The sequence below is a fragment of the Lygodium microphyllum genome, chromosome 15 (genome assembly GCF_053477565.2).
Source record: "Lygodium microphyllum isolate KBCC chromosome 15, Lygodium_microphyllum_v1.1.10, whole genome shotgun sequence".
NCBI lineage: Eukaryota > Viridiplantae > Streptophyta > Polypodiopsida > Schizaeales > Lygodiaceae > Lygodium > Lygodium microphyllum.
In genome coordinates this window covers 135974191-135983370 of record NC_141149.1, presented here as the reverse complement: position 1 = coordinate 135983370, position 9180 = coordinate 135974191, and positions in this window count along the sequence as shown.

Sequence of the window (9180 nt, the reverse complement as noted above, 5' to 3'; positions counted from 1 at the left end):
GCCTGCTGATAGTTGCTTTAGTTGCTCTATGTCTACGAGATTCGGTCGATAGAGCACTTCATTGAACGTGATGGTTAAGCGCAGTTCATCCGCTTCCTCGTCAGATATGAGTCGCATGCATTCATGTAAGAGCTTGTTATAGTGCTCGTCAAGATGTTCTTGCTCTTCCCAATATAAGGGGAATGGTAAGTATTCTTCGAGCTGCTCCTTAGGAAATGCACCCATGTCCACAAGGACATAGACACGTGTGAACACTTTGAGCTTAGCGTCCAACTCGGTCAAGCATTCTATGACACTTCTATGTTTAACGAGGGATTTCTCGGTTGCTATCTCATGCAAGGTTCTAGGAGTTTGCCTGGGCTTTAGCGTAGATGGGGGCTCAGGCCTAGATGAGCAAGTTTGGCCAATGCTAGGATTTCTTATGCTCTTGGGGTTTTCATATTTCTCCTGAGGCTTTGTCATTGCGACATGGTTCTCCTTGGATGTGACTGGTATAAGTTTGTCACCCTGTTGTGACAGCATTGTATCCACTCTTGATTGGTCAATGTGAGTTCCATTGTCGGTGGATTGAGTGTTGCAAGAAGCCGTTGATGGTAACGAATGCTTTGATTTTTTAGAGCACATGGATGTGTTTGAGGTTTCACCGCTATTAAGAGAGGCATCAATTGGTGCAGTGGTGGATGGACTCGATGCTTTATTCCTCAACTCTCCAGCACTCTTCGTCCTAATGTTCTTGGGTCCACAACCACCTGCAACTGTTGTTGTTTTCGTTGTTTTCTCCTCTTTTTCTTGGTCAGTGCAGGTGCATCTAATGGCTCAGGACCTTGGGCTAGGTCAACCGCTGATGTGCTTCGTTGGGCCTTAGCATTTCCCTTCTCTAGTGTGTCCTCATGGGACCTAGTTGTGACCTGCAGAACAGCCTTGCCAGGTTGCGTGGGTACAACTGTCTCTCTTTTTGGAGAGTCTAGCTCTTCCCTTCTGTTTAACTCCTCTAGCCTAGGCTTTGGGGGCTTTGGAACTGCTAGAGTTGTCAATGAAGTTGATTGCGACACCTCCTCCACAGTTAAACCACTAAGGACACGTTTCGCAAGGGGTGTTGTCACGTCCAAAGATTGTGACTGTTGTGGTCCCTGATTGGAAGTAGTGGTGGCTAGTTCAGTGGATTGGCTACCATTGGTAGACTGCGGTGTCAAGTCCTTAGGCAGATCAGAAGTGGTCGTGCCTTTTTTTACCCTTAGAGCATTCACTTGAGTATCAGTTGAGCTAGCCACGATGGATTGCACAGGCATATCCTTAGGTTGAGAGCTAAGGGTGGTGTTGTGTCCTGCCCCTTGGACATTTGGAAGCTCTGATGTAGGTAGAGATTGGGATCGAGTAGTCACACTTGACGACTGTTGTGCTTCATGTGTCCGTTTAGGGGAAGAGGGTGTAGGAGACTTGGGACTCCTAAGTGGTTTTGACTCTGGCTGGGAGATTTGCTCGTGGCTGTTAGATGATTTTGTTATTTGCTTTGTTAAGCATTTAACCTTGCTATGAGCAATGTTGTGCCTATGATGCTTGCTATCCTCTTGAGGAATCAAAGGCTCCTTGGGCACTAGCGGCTTCTGCGTATCCTCAACGATTACAGCTGGCATCTGCTTGTCAAGCACGCTAGGCTGAGGATCTACCCTCCGATTGGTCCCGTTTGGTTTCTTGATTTCGACCATGAGGGGCTCGGTCACTCCACTGTTGTTGACTCGAGACTTGGTTTTTTGTTTAGATCTCCTCCTACGCTTCTTTGCTCTTGATACGATCTGGTCTTCAGTCGACCAGGGAGGTTTAGCAAGGGGTTTTGGCACCCAAATCCATGGGTTACCTACCTAATACCCATGAGCAAGTAGCAATGCTTTGGACACCCATCGTGGTGTTGTGCTGACCTTCCATCGATGCCTTCGTCTATCAGGCTTGGGCTTCTTTTGGGGTCTTCTACGATATTTGTAAGTCCAAATCCCATCCTTGGCATTGTCTCTTGACCTTCTTGTTTCAGGCTTGGCCTCACTCATTGGTTCTCGTTGTTCGACCTGTGCTTGTATCAACTCTTCCAACAAGTCCTTGCCCTCGTTTGTAGGCTTGACTATTGTGTCATCACCTTCCTTGCCTTTCCCTCAAGGTTCGATGAGGTCACCCTTGCTAAAGGTGGTGACTATCCTCACATCCGATAGTGTCAGGTGTATCCTTTGTGCTACATAGTCAGCCTCACACTTGGTCGCCCTTTTGAAGGGTCTTCCTAGGAGGGTTTCTTTCCCGCAACTAGCACTTTTTGGAGGAACATAAAATAGGGTAGGCAAGCTTTCCGTTTCAATTGTCGCAAGGATTTTGCACTTCCCTATGAGTGCTTGTGGGTGTCCCCCATAAGGGCTAAGAGTTGCACTAGTCGGTGTAAGCTCTGGTTGGCCTAGTAGGGTCCATGATTCATAGGCCAAGATATTAAAATCTGCTCCTTCATCAATTAGAGCATCGATAGTACGCTCTCTTTTCGCGGTGAGCTTGACCCTAAGATAAGCAGGTGGTACTATGTCTTCATCTTCCGGGTCCTGGCTTGTAAATTTAAGCCTTCTAACAGATGCCCTTGAGTCCCCACTTGCATGACCAGACATGGATTCTCCACCAATGTCTTGGGTTGTCTATGCAGTGTTGCTCAAGGTACATCTCTCGTGAAGAGTGTCATGTCTAGTCATCTTGGCATTTGTAGCTTGCTGATGTTGCATTTCCCTCTGACTAGACATGGTATGAACACAATGTCTTTGTGTTCTCGTGGTGTGACCTTTTTGCCCTTGATGGCTAGATTGGCCCATTGATATTCTAGGGTCTATGTTTCTCTCTGTTTGGGTATGGGCTTTTGGTTGCTCTATTGCAAGTGAGAATCCATGCTCGTGTAGAGCCATTACTACACTAGGGTCCAATTTGGAGGACCTGTCACGGCGCATGTTTTCTCTCCAACCTAATTGCGGGAGGTGCAAATGGGGCAGAGCCCCCTTTGCAGGGGTCCGGGGGGGCAGTCCCCCCCGGCCCGTAGGGCCGTTACGGTAAAAGCCATGCACAATTTGGAGAACCGTTTATAGTCAAATTTTGAACCATGTACTCTAAATTTTAGCCCAGTGATGGATCTGTGATGTGCCTTTAGCTATACGTAGCCCTTGGGGTCAATCTCGGGGTTTAGATATGTCAAAATTTGTGTTCTAGATACCTGTCCGATTTTGACAGTTTTCTGTCCAATTCTCAGATGTTCGATTTTCAGGAGTCCAATTATCAGAATCGGACGTCCGATTCTGGGAATCAGATCGGACAGGGTGGTTCGATTGCCTCGATCGGACGAGCGTCCGATCGGACAGGATGGTCCGAGTGGTCCGAGTCCAAGTGTCCGAGTGGTTCAATTTTGCAAAATCGGACGGATTGGTCCGAGTGGTCCGATCGGACAGGATGGTCCGAGTGGTCTGAGTTCGAGTGTCTAAGTGGTCCGATTTCCAAAATCGGACGGGCTGGTCCGAGTGGTCCGATCGAAGAGGATCGGACGGTTGTCCGAGCGTCCGATTATGGACTGGTCCGATTCTGGACGGGGGTCCGATTCTGGGACTCGGACAAGCTGGTCCGACTACGCGGCCGATGGCCCGCGAGTTGCACACGATGCCTCTAGGCTAACATCTTCTACACCGAATCGTCCAACGCCTTCCAAGTAGGTACAGACATGCCTAGAATCACTGTGGTACTCGAATCAAACGGCACTCCAAGGATCTGTGCCCCTATTTCCTTGTTCAGCCTGTTATACAGCAACAGAAAACCCTACTATTTGCTTCTTTTTCTTTGTTTTTTTCCTACCCTAAATGCATACAAATCACAAAGCAATCACCTACACTACTCCAACATGCTTTTCCAAATCCAAAAAACCAAAAACCTACTTGCTAAGGAGATCGAATACCTCTTCAAACTCCCTCACTTCTTACCTATCTACCTCAAGCACCGGTTCGGAAAAACCCTACTCCAATGCTCGATTCAAAGCGCGCAAGCGCTCAAGGCTTGAATCCGTTGGTCCCGACAACGGAACCAAAATGTGGGAGCTTTTGCTCAACCGCCAAGACCCACGGACCGCTTATTATTTCAAGCGTTCCAAGCCGAGCACTAATGGCTACCTCTCACATAGCCGACGCACCATCCATATCTACGGGTGTAGTGAGCTTACCTCCATGCCGTTCAAGTTACCTTCTCTCCCACACACTCCGGAAGCTCCACGATCCAAGTGCAAGCTTCAAGCAAGCTCCATCCTCAAGCTCCACGCTCCAAGCTCCATTGCCGCGAGCAAGACAAGAGAAGAGAAGAGAAAAGAAGAAGAGAGGAGAAGATGGAGAGCTTCTCCTCCTCGGTCCCTCACCCTCATACACTCACTCCCTCACACTCTCACACTCTCCCTCTCAAGCACAAGCTCAAGCAAGCAAGAACAAAAAGAAGAAGGAGGAGATGAGAGCTACTTTTGGCCACACACAAGAATGAGCTTCTCATTCACTTTTCAACTTTATATACAAAACCCTAAATCCTTTTTGGGCGGTCATCCCCTTTTCCTCTTTTTTACATGGCCGGCAGTAGCCTAGGCCCTTTTTCCCATTGTCCTTCTATCTTCCTAGATTCCTTTCCACCACCCGTGTACATTTACAAATTACACGGGTGAGAGCCCGACGCTCCTTGAATTAAACCATGATGCGCTTGCACTCTTTTACAAAAGTTTTGACTTGCGCTTTTCCTTGTGCGCCTTTCTCCCTTATTTAGGACTCTTCTCCTTATGCGTCTGTGTCTTCCGTTTCTCTTTGCCTTGGCCTTTGTCTTTGTCTTCTGCTTTAGCTTTTCCGGATTTTCCACCTTCGTTCGTTTGAGGGTTAACATGTACTACACACACAATAGCACCAAGCCAAAACTTTACAGGCCTTTTGTCATTTAAAAGAGGCTGCAAGGAATAGTTTATTATGTGAAAGCATACAACATGCCAATTTCATCAAAATACATTTTTTTCTTTCAACCACATTGTTTCATTGAGGTGTGTAAGGTGTAGGACACTAACATATAATATGCCACTTTCAACCAAAAAAGAGCTAGACTCTTGTGGCATGTATCCCTCGCCCCCCTTCCCAACCAAGCCAAAACTTTAGGAATAGTTTATTGTGTGAAAGCAACATGCCATTTCCATCGAAATACAATTTTTCATTTCATCCACACTATTTTGTTGAGGTGTAAGGCGTAGGACACTAACATGTAACATGCCACTTTCAACCAAAAAAGAGCTAAACTATTTTGACATGCATCATACGACGCTCCTCATAAATTAAAATGAGTTCATTGTACAATGTATCAGTGACAATGAGAATATCCCCATCACTACAATCATGGACAATGCATCGATCCATATGGAATTTAACTACAAAACCAACACATACAATGGCTAAAACTGAAAGAAAATTTTTATTTGTGTGACACATACAATACCTTTTTAAGCATTATAGTTCTCCCATCTACTGCAATAATGAAAATCTGACCAATGCATTAGATTGCATACGAAGCATTGTTTGCATGTATAACGAATCCCCCCTTTTGTACATTTGCATATAATACAAACAAGTCACAAAAGGATGATATGCACTTAAAAGCTCTATTGTCAAAATACCATGTGTTACAATTTTCAACCACGAATAGACCATGCTCATGTGAAGAAGAAATATACGACCAATGCACAACAAAAGCATGACTACTAACCAATGTCCAAGCTTAAGAAATATGCAATTGCATCCTTTATATTTATTGAGTTGTCAATAACACTCATACCCAATTGATTTCTCTTTTCAGTTGTCATCCTCTTTTTGCATTCTTCAATAACATGCTCATTTTTTCTATAATAATTGCATTAATTTTTCTTAACACCATCATCCTTGGTGCTTGAGCAGTTTATGAAAGAAGCCTTTACTCTTTAAGTTTGAGGGCTAGCATGACTTCCCTATGTTCTAGTGGCTAGCTACAGATGCTTGATTGTCCATACTTAGGTTGGAGCAATTCACCCTTGATTGCTCTTCTTGCAAAAACAATGACACCAATGCATCGCATGTGTATATCTCAACATCTTTTGCAAGTAAGCCAAATGCAAGGGCACAAATTTGATAAATATCAAATAGGCCAACCAATCCTATAGATAGGACAAAAGGCATCAAAAACTATTTCATCAATATTTGCAAGTCGCTTGGTAATGTCCTTCACACATGTAATGTATGCATCCACAAAATCACCCTCGATCATGAGCTTCACCTCAAGCTGCTGATGCAAATAAGCTACACAAGCCTCATTATGCACCTAATACAACGAAACAAGCTTATTTCAAGCATCTTTGGCCGTTGTGGACAACCAAATGTTATATTACAACCAAATATTCAAGATAACCTCTGTCTCCCACAAGAGTGTAATCAAAGCATGAGCTTGGATATCACACATATCCCATCTCAATTCATTTACAATGGGAGGTGCAAAAAGACCTAGAGCAAAAGATCATTAATAAGATTGAATGGGCTTAAAGAACATGTAGCATTCTATATAATCATATATACATAACTAACCCCTAAACCACATACACAATCCCACAACTACTTAGACAACAAAAACATGCTTCATCATGTATGCTCACGTGGGATAATTAAGTGTCATTCAATTTATCAATCCCCAAATATATTGAGCAAATCATTTCGTCCTATCACTGCTTGCTTTAGAATTCCGATTTTTTAACAACAAAGTGCAAATGCAAGGGCCACACAAAAATAAACCAAAGAAAAAGTAAAAAACTTACAATTTTTCGCAAATTGATGACAACGAAAATTTGCAACTAAAACTGCTCCCATTTGCAAATGTCAATGCAAGTGTAATTCGCCTATCAATGAATTAGAAGAAATTCCACAAAAGCCTTAATGAACTTTTAGTCCAAATGTGAAAAGCCACAAATTTTTTACACAATCAAACAATTTTTGGACATCAAATGCAAATCCTAAAAAATTTAGTGAAATTTGGGGCTTTTAGACAGACCCCAAATTATTTAAACAAATTTGAGGCAAATTGATGCCTACCACAAAATCCCCAAATTTATGCATGTGAAGGAACTGCACATCAACAAGAGATTATTTCCTAGATTAATGTTAGGGTTGAAGGGAGCTGAATATTTTAATGCCAAATAATATTGATCAAGGCCATGTGCAACAAATCATTGCAAACATAAGCGACAATCTATCGTCCATTGCATGTTGAGTATAATAAGGAGGCAACGTTAGCCAAGCGACTTAAGCAACATTGACCAAACCGACAAGCAAATAGTGACTGATACTAAGCAACGAGCGACTAATTTAAAAGAAAAACTTGTTGCAAATCTTCAACCCATTGACCTTGGAGCAACAACTATTGTACAAAAGAGCAGCTAAGCATAAGGCTCAATGACAAGTGACATCAATTAAGAAGAGATGGTTATGATATCGCTATTAGGTTAAGGTTCAACACCACACACACACACACTCTCTCTCTCTCTCTCTCTCTCTCTCTCTCTCTCAATGAGAACAAGTGACAGTAAGAGGAGCGTGCTGGAATGTCACATCCACTGTGAGAATGATATGAAAGTACAATCCCTAAGGTACTAAGTACCACACCCACTAATGGGTGTTCAAGGAAAAAACCCTTCCCCAACTAGAAGGTGAAAAGTGTCCTTGGATAATGGAGCATTCATACCATAAGGAATAGGATAAGTCTAACAAAGCTTTAGCATAATGTCCAAATACATGACACCTTAAGTACCAGTTATCCAGAATGGGGGAAATTGAGGTCACAAATAAAGTCAAATCCTCTGTTGTCATGCACCTAAAGTACTTCAAATGGCTCAACTCAACAGTCTCCCATGTTACATGCCTTTCTATCTCCCACCAGATAGTACTTTTACAAGAGAGCTACAGCTGCAAGACTTACACCCTAGCTTCAAAGATTGCATGAAGATTAGGAAAGGTGATCCAAACAGGATCACTTCATAAGCAATACATCATTCAAGGCAAAACCAGCAAACCTAGTTAGTAAGGTTTTCCTTGCACTGTGAACCCATCAGAACTGATGGAACCTCTTACCGATAAACTTGAGACACACCAGAGAACACTGAGCTTGATGGATACTGAGACACCAACTGCGGAATTCATCATCAGTAGGAACCCTACCCATTAAATAGAGTAGCAAACTTGCTGTAGCAAAGTCATTGTACCTTGCACAGAAAGCTTTAATTAGAAGAGACTCATCAGCCTTGTGCACTCTTTTCTGAATGGCCAATAAAGATTGTGTCTTCAGACAATTGATCCTCTATATATCAGCAGCACCCATTGCCTGTGCAACAAATCGCAGTCATATGTTTTACCTCTTGTGCTGCATAACTCTCTAATCTAAGTCCATTCAACTTTCATCACTTGTCCTCTTTGCTTTGGGGGGAGTCCCCCAGCAACTCCTCCCCTAACATCTTCCCCTGCATTCAAGACACAGGATGGTGGACACACACCTGCCAAATTTATGTGAGGTTTTCCTCATTTCCAACCTGCCAATTTTGCTTTTATGACAAAAAATCGCCTTCAAAGAAGGCTATAATAGTGACAATGAAACCCACGGACATAAATGATTCGAAAGCCACAAGCATTGATTGAGAATCACCTAGAAGACACAAATTTTCAAAACAAATAAGCCAATGTTCTGCTATACAGAGCATATTGGTCACCTAGAAAATTTGATAGAGCACATTGGTCACTCGCCAGATTTTCAAAACAAAGAAGCCAATGTTCTGCTATACAGAGCATATTGGTCACCTACAAAATTTGATAGAGCACATTGGTCACTCGCCAGATTTGACAACACAGATGGCTCAAGGCATTCACATCTAGCAATTTGCTTCAACCTAATTTAGGTCATCATTAACTACGATAGATAGTTCCACTACAATCTATGAAAAAGAGATTGAAACAGCACCATTCTAATACATCCGTGGCTATGCAAGTGAAAGTGTGGTTGCCATCAACATCACTCTAGCATTAATTTTCTAAAAACTGAAAACACGTGTGGTCCTCTCAGATATCCTGTGAACTTTGGGGGGACTATATGCCATAATCT